We start from the raw sequence: 17,125 nt of genomic DNA, 5'->3' as shown, positions 1-17,125 counted from the left end.
CTAAACCAGACTTCCCCAACCTGGTGCCCTCCAGATGTGTTAGACTACAACTCCCAGAATCCCCAAGCCAGCATAGTGGCCTTTCATAACAAGGAGTGGGGGAAACGCCTGAGTTTAATGTAAATCTGACAAATGCTAGTCAGGTCTTAGTCTCTTTCTGTCCCTGTATCCTCAGCTATCCTGTCAGTAGCTTAACCCTGGAATGACACAGCTGTTCTCTTTACCATACTAAACAGGATTCACCTTCCTAGAGTTTTTGCAACGTCAAAGCTTAAATTCCCGGTGCTAATGAATATACTACTTTAGGAGCACTGTGACTTTTGATGTAATGGACACACACTGTCTAAATCAGTCTATTTCATTCATAAGACCACTCCAGAAGTGAGTCCAGAAAGAAGACGTAGCTTCATTTTGACATTTCACCCTCATTTCCCCCCTCACCCCCATCCTTCATGTGTTAGCTGTGCTGAGCGCTTCACCCCTACATTAAGAAACCTTCCAAAATGGCAGCGGGACCACTTTCCGCCCAGATGTTGCCTGTCAACATACCCTGTGATATTAGCAGCGGGCTACATTTCTCTCCCTCCCAGTGCAACTACAATCCTAATCACGTCTGGGAGCTTCGCAGCAGTGAATATGTTGACACACTGAGGGGCCGAGATTACAGGCTCCATCACAAAGCGCATCATTAACACACCCCATATGGCAGGAGGAGGCTGTCTGCGTTAGTTCAGTCAAGTGAATACATCGCACCTCCTGCTGAGCCAAAGCGGTACTGATAAGCTTTGGGCTCTTGCTGTGTGTAGAAATAGAGAATCTACAGTGTCCTTTTGTGACCAGGGAACTGCTAGGACAGTTTCTTTGCCCTTAGTTGATCAGCATGAGAACCATCTCATTCTGCTTCTCCTAAACAGCAGGCCAGATGGTCAACCTGTGACTTAACTATGAGCCCTTTTACATGGGGTTTGTATCATGGAATCGAAATTGGCTGCTCACAGAGATTTGCGGGGTCTTTACATGATGATGTCAACCTCCAGGGCCCCTTCTGCAGTTTATGACCTTTTCCCCGTTTTCAAAAAAGATCAGAGATAATGCGACAAGGGGCATTATTCTGATCAATCGGCTGTGTGAAACGCCGGCGTTGGGCTATAATTCAGCCACTATGTGGTGTTGTGTAATGGAAAAGATAGAGAAGGGAAGTTTTCAATTCAATTCAACTCAAATCACATGTCGACCATGTAAAGAAGACCATCATAAAGGAAAGAAACCGGAAGCAGAAAGACCAGGTGAGAATGCAGGGTTTCAGCTTTGTGTGAGGAACCCCTAAATCACCACCAGAACTGGGGTCACCATACAGCATCCTCTGGCAGTGGCTGGGCCCTTCCCACAGCACACAGCTCCAGAGAGTGTTTCATTCTGGCAATGACCTCAGCAGTGTGGGGGTTTAGCCCAAGCACAGGGTTCAAGGTAAGTTGCGATTTGGGCAGAGCAAGACAAGGCAACACATATAGCAAAAGTCAATTCAGGCAAGACAAAAATAGCACTCTAGATTCAAAAAGCACTCTAGACAACTCCATGTGACACTTTTATGAAGACTGAAGACTTTATAGAAGAAAATAAGGGATGGTATCAATGGGTAGGCACAACTGGGCACCTGCCAAGGCCTCACATCCCACTGTCAAAAGCCTCCGCCACGCTCTTCGTTCATTGAATTTCATTTATTACGTTTCTATACTGCCGAAGCTCTCTAGGCAGTTCACAAAACTAAAAACCATTAAAATGCATTATACAAAGTACAAAAACCATTTACATATAAACAGATAGCACACCCACAGACAACATATATCTAAAAACAAAATTTAAACCATCAGCCAAAGACAGTCAATCCTGATTAAAAACTCATTATATGCTGCCAAACGCCTGAGAGAGGAGAGCAATTTTCGCCTGGTGCTGAAAAGATAACAATGTTCCCTCCTCTTCACTGTTGCAGCCTGCTTGTTCACTTGCCTCTCACTTTGGGTGGTGGTGAGAAGGAGGAACAGTAGATGCCACTGCATATTATTATTATTATTATTATTATTATTATTATTATTATTATTATTATTATTATTATTTATATCCCGTCTTTTCCCCAGTACTGGAACTCAAAGCTGTTTACAAGATTAAAGCCTATAAATATGTTACAGAAGTTAAAATAGAATTAAACCTACAGTAAAATTAAAAACATGTTAAAAAAATTAAAAATTGTAACAGGTTAAAAGGGGGATCCAATATATTAACACAGGTCCAGTATAGTTCCAAAAGCCTGCTGAAACAAAAAAGTTTTTGTCTGCCTCCAAAAGTGTAACACAGAGGGAGCCAGCCTAGCCTCCTTGGGAAGGGAGTTCCAGAGCCTTGGAGCAGCCACCAAGAAGGCCCTCTCCCGCGTACCCATCAGGCGTGCCTGGGATGTTGGTGGGACCGAGAGAAAGGCCTCCCCAGAAGATCTCAGAGCACAGACAGGCTCATATGGGAGAATATAGTCTTTCAGATAACCTGGACCAGAGCTGTAGAGGGCTTTATAGGTGATAACCAGCACTTCGAATTGTGCCCGGAAACAGACCGGAAGCCAGTGAAGCTGTTTTAACAGGGGAGTTGTATGGGCTCACTGCCTCTCTGCCTATCAAGCAAACAAGTGGTAGCGAGGAGGAGGAGGAGGAGGAGGAGGAATAGCAGAGAGTGGCAAAAAGTGGTGAGAAGGTAGATACACTGAGGGAGGGGGCCAGTGAACGTGTCTTACCAACAGACCCCACACCCAGAACCAGCACAGAGTCAGATGTTGCTTCAGTACCAGGCAAGCCCCTATTGAGCCTTAAAAGGTGCAGCAGCTCCATCTAAGTGGCTAACTCTGTCTTCAGGGCCTAGCCTGCTTTAACAGCCTTTGGCTCTGACAGGGCAGGTGAGACATAGTTCTTCTGTGGTTTCTGGAGCAGAGTCCTCAGAGTCAGAGGAGGGCAACTATCTTCTCAAGTTGGTGAGGTGCTGGCACAACGGGCTTCTCTTGTGCCAATGCTTCCCCAGGGGAGTAGGAATGACCCTGGATGGCTCGGTGGGCACGCCTCCCTCTGAAACCACAGCTTCAGCTGACAAGGATAAGGAATCGGATCCCAGGGTCAACACAGGCAGACACTGTTTTAACTTCCCACAGTGACCCAGATGTAGTGGCGCTCGGGGGGCATTGTGGGAAGTTAAGATGGCACTCATCTAACTCTGGTAGAAAGAAGAGCGAGGGAAGCATCACAATAAAGGCACAAAAAAAGAGACAAGCGCTAGTGCATATATATATATATATATATATATATATATATATATATATATATATATATAAATTCTTTAATGAATTCTTCTTAGATAAGAAGACCGTGCAGCAAGAGTAGGAGTGATTTTGAAAGTGTAGTTCTCGACAGGGACGCCCAAAAGAAAAAGCTGAGGACTTTTTAGGTACTGTAAAGCCTTTTAAAAAACTTGTGTTTTCCTTCAGGTTAGTCTATATAGTTTGGGAGTTTGCTAATGCTATGCATATAGTTATAAATTGTGCAAAGACATGTTTCGTTTCTCACAGGGAAAGAGTTTGCAGTACTCTAGAGCCAAGATTGCATGAATAGCTTTTTCTTCTAAGAATGTGGCTATCAAAGAGTAGCACAAAGCAGCTGATATGGGGGTCTGTTTTAGATATTGTACATTTGCAATGTAATTAAATACATACAGGTTCTTTCAGCATTATACGTGTTGCTTTCAGGTTGTTATGACATGGGTAGGTATGTTGTCTCTTAATCAATATTCATGTTATATTTTTAGCTCTTGAAAAAGGATTTTATCCAAAACACATCAAGCTTGTCTAAGAAGAACTCATTAAAGAAAAAAAGAAAAAGAAATACTTTTGTAAGCACCAGAGCCTGTCTCTCTTTCTGTGTCAGTCATCTAACTCCGACCAGAGTAGCAGCACCATTGAGTAACCTCTTTCAACCCAAGTAGGGTGACCATATGGAAAGGAGGACAGGGCTCCTGTATCTTTCACAGTTGTATTTCAGCAGGTGTCATTTGTATGCATGCAGCAACTGGTGAAATTACCTATTCATCCCAACAATTAAAGCTGCAGGAGCCCTGCCTCTTTTGTATCTGGTCAAGAAGGGAGGGGGTGCATTCCAGTGGTGGGTTGGGCTGAAGGCAAACGGGGCAGCCGAAATTCCAAAAAATACCAGCATATTTTCACTTAAATCTCCTAATGCCTGTTACTAAGCCTTAGAAGATCCATCTGTCGGGGATGCTTTAAGGTGTATTCCTGCACTGAGCAGGGGATTGGACTCGATGGTTTTATAGGCCCCTTCCAACTCTACTATTCTATGATTCTATGATTTCAACCTTTTAGTTGGAGGGGGGCAGTTGCACAAAAACCCAGGAAACCATAAAATGAAGCCCAATCAATTAGCAGTCAGGGGAAAGGAGGTGGAGCCAGGTGAAGAAGGCATGGCCTTCCAGGGACCCTGTATTGGAGGTTCTGCATCCTTGCTATAAATGGCTGACACTTACATAGCTCCTTAGTCTGAGGAGGTGGTAGGTCCCTACTTATTCACCTCCCTATTGCCTCCCTGCTTTGACTATGTCACCAGCCCTGACATAAACAGCACTTGAGTCTCTTAAATGGCTCATGGAACTTAATATTAATTGGCTGGCTTTAATTTTATTCTTCGCTCTTATTGGCAATGGCGGCTGGCGCCTCCAAAGGCAGTGGGCTGGTGAATCCGCTCCAGGTTTCAATCAGAACTCTTAAGGGGCTCTCCAAGGTAGGAAGTATCTTGGATAGCTCCCTTAGAATTCTGGCTGGTTCTTGAGTGAAACCCTGAGCAGATTTACCACCCCACTGAATTTGGAGCCACTAGCCTCCACTACTTATTAGTTAATTATGCTGTTAGTTTTGTGTTATTGATGCATCATCATCATCATCATCATCATCATCATCATCATCATCAGCCACCTTGAGAGGGTTCTTGCCCTCAAAGGTGGACTATCCATATTTTTAATAAATAAAACATATTAACTTCTTGTTGCCTTGCAGCTAGTCTATATGCAACTGAAATAAATCAATGTCCCGTCCTTGAAACAAAATCTCGCCTTTACTAATCACTTGCTGCATTCAGCCACTTTAGCTTTCATAACAGAGGAGGTGTGAATAAGTCATGTTTGAATAATATGGAGCAATTAGCATTGTCCTGTTATCGCTTTACATGTATTGGAACTCGTGGTCCATGACACTTGCTGACCCAGGATGTCCTAAAGGTCTGAAATTTGCAGACTGTTTACAGATAGCTAAAAGAAAAGAACAGAGTAATTGGTAGTCAGAAAGAAGCAGAGAAGAGAGCCTGGCATGGGGTGGGGCAGGCGGGCAGGCGCATGGTTGTCTCATCAGGGACAGATGATACAGAGAAGAGCAGTTTAGCTAATAAGGCTCATTGGTTTGATTCATTACCATAATTTCTCTGAGCTACTGAGAAAAGTGTGAAGATAGTGAAAATCGTGCTGAACTACAATTTGGGTTGCGACTTGCTCATCTCACTCCCAAATGGTGTGAAAGAGCAGATGATTTTTTCTTTCTTTTTTTTTAAAAAAAGGAAAGATATGAAATGCAGTTAATGTAGTCCACTTGAAATGCATCTGGGTTTGCTCAGAATACAGCAAAATAGTGCTTTGTAAAATCCAAACATAAGAACATCATCAATCATCATCATCATTATTCAGCTGTACATGGAACTGTACATAGAAAACAATAACAACTCCCTGCCACATAGGCTGAGAAGAGCATGCTAGATTAGACCAAAGGTCCATCTAGTAGCCAACCAGCTGCCCATGGGAAGTCCACAAGCAGGACATGAGTGCAACAGCACTCTTCAGTCCTTGTTCCCCAACATCTGAGAAAGATATAGGCATACTGCCTTTGTTACTTGGTCACCATCCCTGCATCTTGTTTGTGGTAGTGAATTCCATAATTTAACATAATTCACCCAAATGGTGAAGACATATTCATCTGCCAATCCAGTTGGCTTTTGTACATAGAATGGAAAGGGTGTCATTTTTGCCTCAGGCAGCAAAATATCTTGGGACGGCCCTCATCCTGACTGCTTCTGTACCCGCCCTCTGTCTAAGCATTGCCTGTGTATGTGCTTAGGCACCTCCTGTGCTGTAGTATTCTGCATAACCGCAGGAAGAGCCCAGGCTATGCTGAATGGCCCCCTACAGAGGAGGGGTAGAGCTGGGGGGATGTGATGAAGGCAGGGGTAGGGGCAGTGGGCCCACATGCCATGCTTCCTGCAATTGGTACATGTCACAGCCTAGACACAGGCTAGATGAGCCTTCCACAACCTGGTGTGATGGAACACAACTCCCACCAATGAATGTGTTAATTGCCCTATAAGTGTACCACATGAATGGAGTCAATTGGGAAACATCCATGTGTCGGTAAATCCCGGTTTGAATAGGATGGGTTCAACAGTTGGAAAGAGAGAGAAAATCATTGCAGTGACAGCATTGCCCACAAGAGGCCACTGTTCTTGCAGATGCAGGAATGCTAAAGCAGTGGTTCTTCTGATTCCATTCCACTAAGGCACAGGCCACCCTGGGGCATTTTTGTTGCAGTCCTCCTTAGCATTATCCTTGGTTATTCCTCTCCTGCATTGAGCCTCATGTGTTTTCATATCTTGTTTACCGGACTTCTGTACGTCCTGTATCTTCCTCCTACAATGAGTGCCTGGCCGGTTGTTGCATATGAGTGATGGGTTCAGTGATGGTTTTAGGTTTGTTTCTCCATTCCATGTGTGTACCAGCAGTGGAGGCACAGAGGGGAATGGGTCTAGATTTAGGTGCATGCACGTGGGCTGGCAGAAGCAGGCTTCCCTGGCCCCTCCCACCCCATAGGCATCCTCTACAGTCCTGGCAAAATACTACACGAGAGAGTGAGCTGCTGTGGTGCAGAGGACAGAGTGAATCCCCCCCCCCCAAATCAGGTGGAGGAACCTTCTTTGAGCAGAGCCCTTCCATTGATAGAAAGCAGATCCTAGTTCCATCTCAGGGAGTCACCTTCACATGCACCCCTTTAATATCTGATGGACCACAGACATAGAGCCCATCCAGTGGGTCTTTCCCATCCAATTGGCACCTTCCCTCCCAGCAGGTGGAAAGAACTCCTTGCAATCAGCCTCACTCATGTGTTCATCTTATGCATGCATGCACCTTTGCAGCGGGGGACTGCACATCGGTGAAGTGCCACTATAATACCCGTTGTACATGTGTGAATAGGGGCGGAATGTATGTTGAATGGTTTTGCCTTTCTCACTGAGTAGTTACAGCTGCCCAAACACATCTGGGTTTGGGTGGGAGGTGAGCTTATTCCAGTCCTGAGCTTTTGCTCCTCTCATTTTAGGACCCATCTACAATGCTCCATCTGGTTCCCTGCCAATCAAACCGGCACTACCTCCTAAAATGGATATCGTGGGCTGATATGCTATGGAGAGACATCTGCATAGGCGTTCCCCATTTTGCACCTGGTGGCAGGTATAATTGGGATGGAAATCTGGAGAATTATTCCACACTGCAGGCACCTTTGCTATGCACTCTGGGCACAGGAAGCCTACCAAGGGAAAGCAGATCCAACAGAAGAAAGCTGTTGGCAAGGAAAACTGAGCATCTTGGATTTGCCGGGCTGGGCGGTGGTGGGAGTCTTCAGCATACAGAAAATTGATACATTTTCAATTGGGAAGAGAGAACAGGTGTGTACTATTCTTAGAGTAAAGATAAGTCTCCAAAGTGAAGCAGTCTCAGGAATGTATGGGGAATCTGTGGCCCTCCAGGTGTCACTGGACTCCAGTTCCCAGAAGACCCAGACAGTATGGCTAATGGTCAGGGTTGATGGGGGCTGTAGTCCAAAAATATCTGGAGGGCCATACGCTCCCCATCCCTGACTTGTAGGTTGATAAGTAGAGTAAGTGGATAGGCAGGTAAGTAGATGATTGAGAGAGAGAGAGAGAGAGAGATAAAGGCCTCCTCCTCAGCTTTCACCTGCTTAACCTCTGGAAATTGGGCATGGGAGAAGGTTATTAAAACATCTTACAGTATGAGCATGTTTGTGTTGAAGTATTTTAGACCAATATTTCTATACATAATGGTTATGGCTTACTATAGAACATTGTAGTTAGATAACATCCATTTATCATGGCAACTCCTAATAAGCTGCAGTTTTTTCACAGACACCCAGCTAAATGAATACTACCAACAAAAGTAAAATGCAAGGTATTAGCCAGAAAGGCTTTAAGAAAACAAAACATCCCTCATTCTGCATTCAAGAAATTCTTCTATTCAGTTAAGGAATTATCCTCTAAAATAATTGTCCCTTCAAGCAAGAAGGGACAAAATCATGTTATGCTACCGCAACTACCTTTTCCCCTGCGTGCTGCAGTGTCATCCTCCTAATGCTAGAATCCTGATCCAGACTACTGGATTCCATAAGTGCTGGGCTCTTGCACAATGTTGTACAACGTATAGTGCGCTCTTTCTTTCAAGACCAGGTAATGCTTGCACAATGTTTTCATGGAACTACACTGCTGCTAAAACTCTTCTACAAGTACATATCTGGATTTCATTGCACCAGGGGCAGATTTCTCAGCATTTGGCCAAGGTATACCCTTACATAAAGAAGATATGCAGCAAGAAGATGCAGTTGGACAACCATCTGTCAGGTATGCTTTAATGTGGATCCCTGCATTCAGCAGGGGGTTGGACTTGATGGCCTTATAGGCCCTTTCCAACTCTACTATTCTATGATTCTAGATCAGTGATCTGATCTTCACTGCAAGGCTCAAGGGCTTCTAGCAGCTCCCAGTCACCACAATTCTCATTCTCTCTCTCTCTCTCTCTCTCTCTCTCTCTGCAGTAGCTGCTCATGATCAGCAGTGGTCTCTAATTTTGCCCTATTTGCTTTACTGGTGAGCCAGCTGCTTTGATCTGGGCTACTAAGAGGCTTTGGGGCTCATTGGCTGTAAGTAGTTGTGGGGCGTGGAAGGGGAAGAGGGGGCTGGAGAAGCAATCAGCCAGTTAGCTGGGGTGAGGGTGGTGGGCTTGAGACCCAGGGGTTGCCTAGATACTCTGAAACCTCCGCAGTGTGTATGCAGTGGTGCTGCATAGGTTATACAACACAGAAGCCACCTTGCAGCATTTGCAGGGCTTTCCCACAAAGGGGCAAGTTTAAAAAGTCGGGGACTTACCCCGACTTTGTCGCCACAGCAAGGCAAATAACAGCGCACCCACTGTCTAACCTCACTCCAGTGTCACATTCTGGGCGGATGGCAACCCCTGATTGGTCGCCATCCATCCAAGCGGGGTGGGGTGGGGGAATCACCCCACTGCAGTGAAAGTGCTGAGTTTCTTTAAACATGGCAGCAAGACAGTGTCGTCTAGGCAGTTCCCAAGGGGCAAAGCCCATCATGATTGACTATCTGCAGTGGTGCTTTGCTCCGGTGCTGGAGGTGGAGAGGAAATTGAATGTGGAGATGTGAGAGAGAGCAATGTGACCTGCTGAGCAGATCGCTCTTGGAGTGACAAGAAAAAGATCCATCCCAACCCAAGAACCAAGTGAGCCTGTTGGAATTTGCCTGCCTGATGACTTGGCAATTGAATGAATGAATAGTTTATTTGTTTGTAGCACAAAGCCCATTACAAAATACAGAATTGCTCACATATAGCAACACACATTATTTAAAATATTCAAAATATTTGAGGTACAACCCTTTCTCAACCAAGGAGTCAGTCAGTGGGTCACTCTAGGGGTGCTCCATTTGTCTGCAGCACCCACCCTTTGCTATCACAATGGTGACATACATGCCAAAGTCACAAGAATAATTTCAGTGATTATATTATAACCTAAAATGCTAGCGGTCAATATCTGGCACTATCAGATAGGTGGGATCTCTGATGATAGTTTATACAAAACTATTAAATCAAATGGTCCCCCTTACAATCTACGCAGACTTTGTTTAGAAAGTTATTTCTGATTTTTTTGGGCTGCAGCCGCAAACTTTGCTACCTTAATTGTGATTGCTTTACTATGGTCCGCCAGCAGATCGCAGATAATGTCTCTAGTGTGGACTTGGAATTGACTGATGGAGCTTTGCTTGGACCATGTGGAGCGGGTGGAAGGAGAAGGCAGAGAAGGACTCCAGCTGAGTCTGGTGCACAGTGTCGCTACTTGCCTGTAATGTGTAGAGGAGAGGTTTCCCAAGGGCAGGAAAGGCTCCCAAGTGGCCTTGGTGGCAATGCCTGAAGCCAAAGTGGCTCCTGCTTGGAAAATAATGGATCACTGAGTGGGTCTGTCTTCACGTCGCCACATTGGTGCCGCTCTGCCGTCAAACCCTGAGCTCTCACTGGTGCGCAGTGGTGGCAACTTGTCCTAATGAGGGGAGGCAGCACAGGCTTTCCAGCAGCCATTAGACTCAGCACACCTGTCCCCTTCCCTTCCCACGTCTTCCAGTGACCAATAGGAGGCCGCCTTCCACCCAGGAATGCCCCCAGAGTGGCTCCAAGTGAGGACAGACCAGCGGAAGAGCCGGGCTGCCCTCGCTCTGGCTGGAAAAGTCGGGATAAGTCCCTGACTTTTCAGTCGCACATCTTAACCTCTTTGCCCCGAGGCGGCTTCAAACCTGCGGCTGCGTCAGCTAACTGATGCAGTGCAGATTTGGAGCCACCCTGGGGCAAAGATGACATCAAGTCAGCCACTGAGATAGATCATACTGGAAAGATAAATATAAGAGTACTCACTAGTGATTCCCTCTCTGTGTGTGTCCCCCATTATTATTTTTCTGCGTGTCTATTTCAACCTGTAAGTTCCCGTGGGAATAGTAAGCTGTCTATTTTGCCTATTTAACACTTCTTCAGGGCCCATGTACACTCCGATGGTGCAGTGCAATGACATAAATAATGACTTCAGCACGACATGAAAACATGGCCGGCATCCTCTGGTGTTTTGTGCATCCGTGCGTCCGCATGCAAGTGCGCTCATGAGGCTACAAAGGAAACCCGTCTTCAGCTGCTACTTTCCACATAAATTCTGTGATCTCCCCTTTGCTGATCATTAATCTACTTCCTTTCCTGACAGTTTGGGGTGCTTTTGATAAACTGTTTGCCTAACCATTGGAAAGCAAGAACGTCAGAAGCTCTACCTTAGGCGATTCTCCAAACTAATGAAGAAAATCCATCACAGTGGGAGCTTTATCTCTTCCTTTGTTGGATGTAAATAAAGTGTCAGGCTAATTTGCATCCATTCATCTTTAGGCCCGCTGCTACTATACTATGCCATATTCATGAGAGGGTCCTTTTGAGCATCATCTACCAAACAGCATAAATAAATAACATTACCTCCTGAAAGCCAGACAACTGCTATTAGTATAAGCTATTATTATTGCTAGTAGAAGCAAAACCCCTGGAAAATTCATGGAAAGGTTTACTGTTATTAATATAATGCTAAATGAACCAAGTATACTGAATGTAACCCTTCTTATGTTCCTGTATCTCTTCCAGTCATGAGACACTCAGATATATCTTAAGACAGTCGCTTTTATGAGCATTTTCATTCTTTCCATGGCAAGGCCAGGCACCAGGCAAATGATGTAAATACCTCTGAAGGAGCACATTGAAGATTGAGATGTGAATTTCCACATGTAAACTCTATGCAAATCTGTATCCTCTTTTTGGTGATGCATTTCCTCTCTTTTTCCCCCTTTTGTCATTGTTGTTTTTCCTCCAGAAAGTTCTGTGACATCATAGCAGTTAAGCCAATGTTGGGTGTGGGGGATGGTCATAGCCAGGCAGTTTCTCCTCTATACTAGAGTGACCAGATACAAAAGAGGGCAGGGCTCCTGCAGCTTTAACTGTTGTGATGAAGAGGGAATTTCATCAGGTGGTGCATACATGACACCTGCTGAAATTTCCTTTTCTATACAACTGTTAAAGAGACAGGAGCCCTGTCCTCTTTTCCATATGGTCACCCTACTCCTACAACTTTTCCCCCTGGTTCCCTTTTCCCTCCATACCCTGGGTTGGATCCAGACTTAGTCATGCTTAGAGTAGACCCATTGAAATCATTGCAACAATGAAGTCATGACTAACTTGTCCCATTTATTTCAATGGGTCTACTCTAAGTATGACTAAGTCTGGATCCAACCCTCTGTCTTCTCCAAGCATCCTTCCTTTGCCTTGATGCTTCCACCAATACTTGCCTCCTAGAGGGCAGAAAGATTAATGGCTGCAAATTAGTCTGATGTTTTATTTATATCCAGCAAAGAGATAATACTCTACTGTGATGGATCCTCATTTGCTGTCTTGGCGATAGGGATCAGCTATAGTGGCACAGTTCTGAGATAGTAACTATACCACTAAGTGAACATATGCACCTCATTGGGAAATCTTCACAGTCCTGATCCTGCCATAGTTAAGCACTTTCAAATCCCATATAATCCAGTAGGAGAATTAAGCATGTGCTCAAATCTCTTTATTTCAAATCAACTGGGACTTGAAGGTGGGACTTTGACAGATTGTGCCCCAAGGCCGAGTAATTGAGTTATAAGATGCTGGTTGAGTTATCAATTGATTATATATAATATATATATATATATATATATATATATATATATATATATATATATATATATATAGTGTGTGTGTGTGTGTGTGTGTGAGAGAGAGAGAGAGAGAGAGAGAGAGAGAGAACCGGTCTTGAGATGTTAAGTTTTGTTTCTTTCCCTTTTTAATGACCTCTCTTGATGAGCTTTGGGAATACAGCTTACTTTGAACAGCACTATTTGGTGTCACATCTATGAAGAGCTGGAAACTGAGAACCATTATTCATGCTTAGAGCCTATTCTGTCACATTTTAGTTGCGGTATCTCTAAAGATTTTTAAGGAAATTCCTGTGTGGAAGAATATTATGATGCTGGTGTTAGCTTAGGGAATCGGGAAACACATTTCTCAGTATTCTGGTGTATCATCATCATCATCATCATCATCATCATGTTATTGTTGTTACTGTGAGTGCCGCTGCGGCTGCTATTTCTAATGCTTTTTCCATTTAAGAATAATGGTTAGAAATGGCCAGTGAGTCACCCCTTCGCCCCCAAAGCCCTTTTATGATTTGACTCGTAAAGTGCCCTTTAATGAATAGCTAGTATTTCCTTCCAGATGTCGTAGCTCAGCTTCTGCCTGAATGAACACGAAGGAGGCGAGCGTGGAAGGAATTGGGAGTTAATTTATTATTCCTTTTGCTTGAAGTCATTTGAGCTTAATGAAGCTCTCAAAGGGTCAAATTACCATGTGGAGAAATTGAAGTGGTTGAGCAAATGTTAAAACAAATAAAAATGGCTGGATGACTTCTTTTTTCCCTTCCACTTTCTCTCTCTTTTTAGAAAAAAGTATATTTTTAAAAACATTACCTTTCCTATCATGGCATATTGATGTTGTGGGGTGGGGGAAATATTTACCCACAACTTGCCTTGCACTTGGGAGATGGGGCATTCACACTTAATGGAATGTCAACACTAAATGGATCACATTACCTGTCATTTGCTGTCGCAGTAACTGTTGACAGTGTCAGGTTTGCTTTCCTCACCTTCTCCCCCAGTCTCATTATTAGGACCAGAAATGATTTACATGAAAATAGGGTATTTATTTCAGAAAGGTCCTTTAGCTCTTGACAGCTGCATTCCATGATAAGTCATCTTAATCATTTCCATGGCAACCTACTGTGACAGGAAAGGCAGAAACAATTTTTGAGATGGGGTTTTTCTTCAGAGCTGTCCAGACGCTGTTTCAATTCAGAGGACAAACAATGGGGATGCGAAATGTCCCGATGTTGACAAAATGTGGGACACCGAAGAGCCGAGACGGGCATGGAAAGACCTGATAGGGTTGAGTTGCCAATCCAGTATTCAAACCTTTTCTCTCTCTTTTTTAAGAGGATCACTAACAATGTGATGGCAAGGAATGGAATTTCTAGAAAGGTCTCTTACTCAGCCAATGCCCCAAACAGCATCATTCAATTACTGGGAAGCTTGCCAGCCATGCTAAATAAGCATTTCACCCTACAGTGTGTGAAAGTAAAAATATGGGAGTTTCATGATACGGTTTGGATCTAGGACCTGCCTTCCTTGAGAGGAAGTGAGCTTCCTTGAGAGGAAGGGCTCCACTCACTGAAAGTCCCTCCGCATGATTTTGAGGATCCCTCCCTCTCCTCTACTCTGCAGCTTACCTGATTCAGCAGGGCTTCCTGACTCTCTGTGTAGCATTTTCAGGGGGCTGGAGAGGCTGCCATGAGAAGGAAGGGGTGGGAAAGTCCACTTCCCCCAGTGGAGTTGATCCAGCATAAATCTGGATCCAATTCATTGTGATCCAGTGTAAATCTGGATCCAACTCATTGTGCTATTTTGTATGACACAAGGTTGTTTAATAAGTCATGGTGAATGCCAGCTGAATTCCCTAGTTAACCTTGCCAGTTGTGGGTTGTCGTGATGTCCAAAGCCAGCAAGGTGGTGGCTGGAGTGTCCAACAACCACCCAGCAACCCTAGAACAGAGCCTGGGTTCTGGGTGGTTTGTTAACCACCCCAGCCAGGCACCCTACCCAAGTTCACACATCACAACAACCAGCAAGGGTAGTTAGGGAAATCATCTGGCACATGGGGGCAGCGGGGGTGGGTGGGTGGTTAACAAGTCACTGTGGCATATTAATATGAATCTTATCTTGGACTGTTCCTCACCAATCTACTGTGAAATATGGTACTTTTTGCTAACACATTTCATCCTTGTGTTTATTTAAGACGGTAAGGGGTGAGATCCAGGTTCTGCCTTCTGTGGATGGAAGGGCTCCACTCAAGAAGGTGCCACTGCTCAATTTTCAGGGAATCCCCCCATCTTGCTGCACCAGTGTACCCCACTCAGCAGGGTCCCCCAACTTTCTCTGTAGCATGGGGTGGGGCCAGAGCGACTGCTGTGAGGAGGTAGGGCAGGGAAATCTGTTTCAACCAATCCCATTATACACATCTGAATCTGTTTGCAACCCATTGGTCTTTGCCAATATATACTATAGAGAGTTCACAGCAAACAGTTATAAGATGACCATATAATGGCATATGAGAGCTTGAAAAGTTCAGACAATACACACAGTAGGAGAAGGAAAATGCTGGCTTTGTTGAGACACAAAAGTTGACTTAGGGCTCATCTACACCGAGCAGGGTATTCCACTATGAAAACAGTATGAAAGCGGTACATAAAAGGCAGGAGCCACACTACTGTTTTATAGCGGTACTGAAGTGCACCAACAACTGTTGGGGCCCAGGACACATCTACATCAAGCAGGATATAACACCATGAAAGTGGTATGAAAACTGTATATGGTATGTGTCAATGGGCCCCAACAGTTGTCAGTGTATTTCAATACTGCTATAAAGCAGTAGTGTGGCTCCTGCCTTTTATATACCACTTTCATAGTGGAATATCTGCTTGGTGTAGATGAGCCCTTATTAGTCCACATGTGGGGGTAGATATAATCTTATACCAGCTCCAATATTGTTTCTTGAGTTACGTAAAATCAACCATCCTATTAGATAAACAAGAACCTGTTTTGTATATAATCACAATTGCAAGGATTTTGTTTGCAAAGACTCGGAAGAGTAATCAAAAATACAGCAGGGCAGAACTATTAGGGGAAAACAAAAACAAAGTGAAATCCAGGACAAAGAAATTAACTGCATTAGCATTACAAAGATCGATACAAAAATATAATTACATATTAGGAAGATGAACTCTCAAAACAGAATACATTAAGAATAAATTATGTATCAATGGTTTGGATAATAGCATTATGAATGAAGGATTTGTATTTCATACATGTTTCTTTCTTGCTATGTTATGCTGTTTTTAAATAGATGTCAGTGATGTAGTATTTAGATTATAGATATATATGTGGAAATGTATGTGCTATACATTGTATGTTTTAGGTGTTGTGTTTGTATATGTGTACTGTGTAAAAAAATATAAAACTTAAATGGATAGAAGATATTTTTGGATCCAGATATAGTCATACATAGAGTAGACCCATTGAAATCTATGGGACTTAAGTTAGCCATGACTATTTTAACTGAAGTTCCTTTGATTTCAGTGGATCTACTCTAAGTATGACTAAATCTGTTCCCAACACCATCAGTTTTTGTCATACTTCCTGCTAAGTAATGAAAAAGCACATGGTCCATGTTTACCTGAGCAGGATTTTTATCTACCTATCACTATATATATTGGGGTGCACAACCATTTAGTCCAAGAGGGCCACATGGGATGCAGGCTTGGGAGTTGGGGGCTGCTCACGCACACACATATCCCAGCAATCCTGATACAAATCGCTCTTTCCTTGCTGCTGCTACCAGTGGTCTGTGATCTGTGTCGGGATATTTGTGGGACGAAATGCGGAGAAGACTAGCAGAAGCAGTGGCAACTTAGCCAAATTTGAATCCCACCTAAACCAATGGGACATGTTAATCATGACTAACTTTTCACATGGGTTTCAATGGGACCTAGATATGACTAAATTCCTCTGGATCTAACCCCCTAATTCAAACACATTTGAGTTCATTAAAGCTTACTTCCATATGAATGCGCTTGGGACCACAGCCTAAAATTTAGGCTTGTGCGTGTGGGAGAGGTGTATCTCTGAGCATCCCCCATTTTCCTTCTGTGAAAAGGGTGTTAGAGCAGACAACTGGTTTCATAAGGTTGGTTTTGTGTTTTGGTGCTCAGACCCCCACCTTTGCAATGTACTTGAGTATATGGGCAAGTTACTTTGCTTTTGGTCTTAGAAGCATGCCTTTTGCGAAATGAATGCTTTGTGACCAGCCATACCTACCATAGCAGCCATTTTATAAATGAGCCACCCACCCCATGGCAGCCATTTTGTGACAGTGTCCACAACTCTCTCTCGAAATTGCAAATGTACTGATTGACTCAAAATATTTAAGACCTGCTTTCAAATCTCTAGCTTCAATGGCTGCAATTTTCCACAAGCCC

Source organism: Elgaria multicarinata, chromosome 1 (assembly GCF_023053635.1).
Source record: "Elgaria multicarinata webbii isolate HBS135686 ecotype San Diego chromosome 1, rElgMul1.1.pri, whole genome shotgun sequence".
NCBI lineage: Eukaryota > Metazoa > Chordata > Lepidosauria > Squamata > Anguidae > Elgaria > Elgaria multicarinata.
This window is presented reverse-complemented; position numbering follows the sequence as displayed.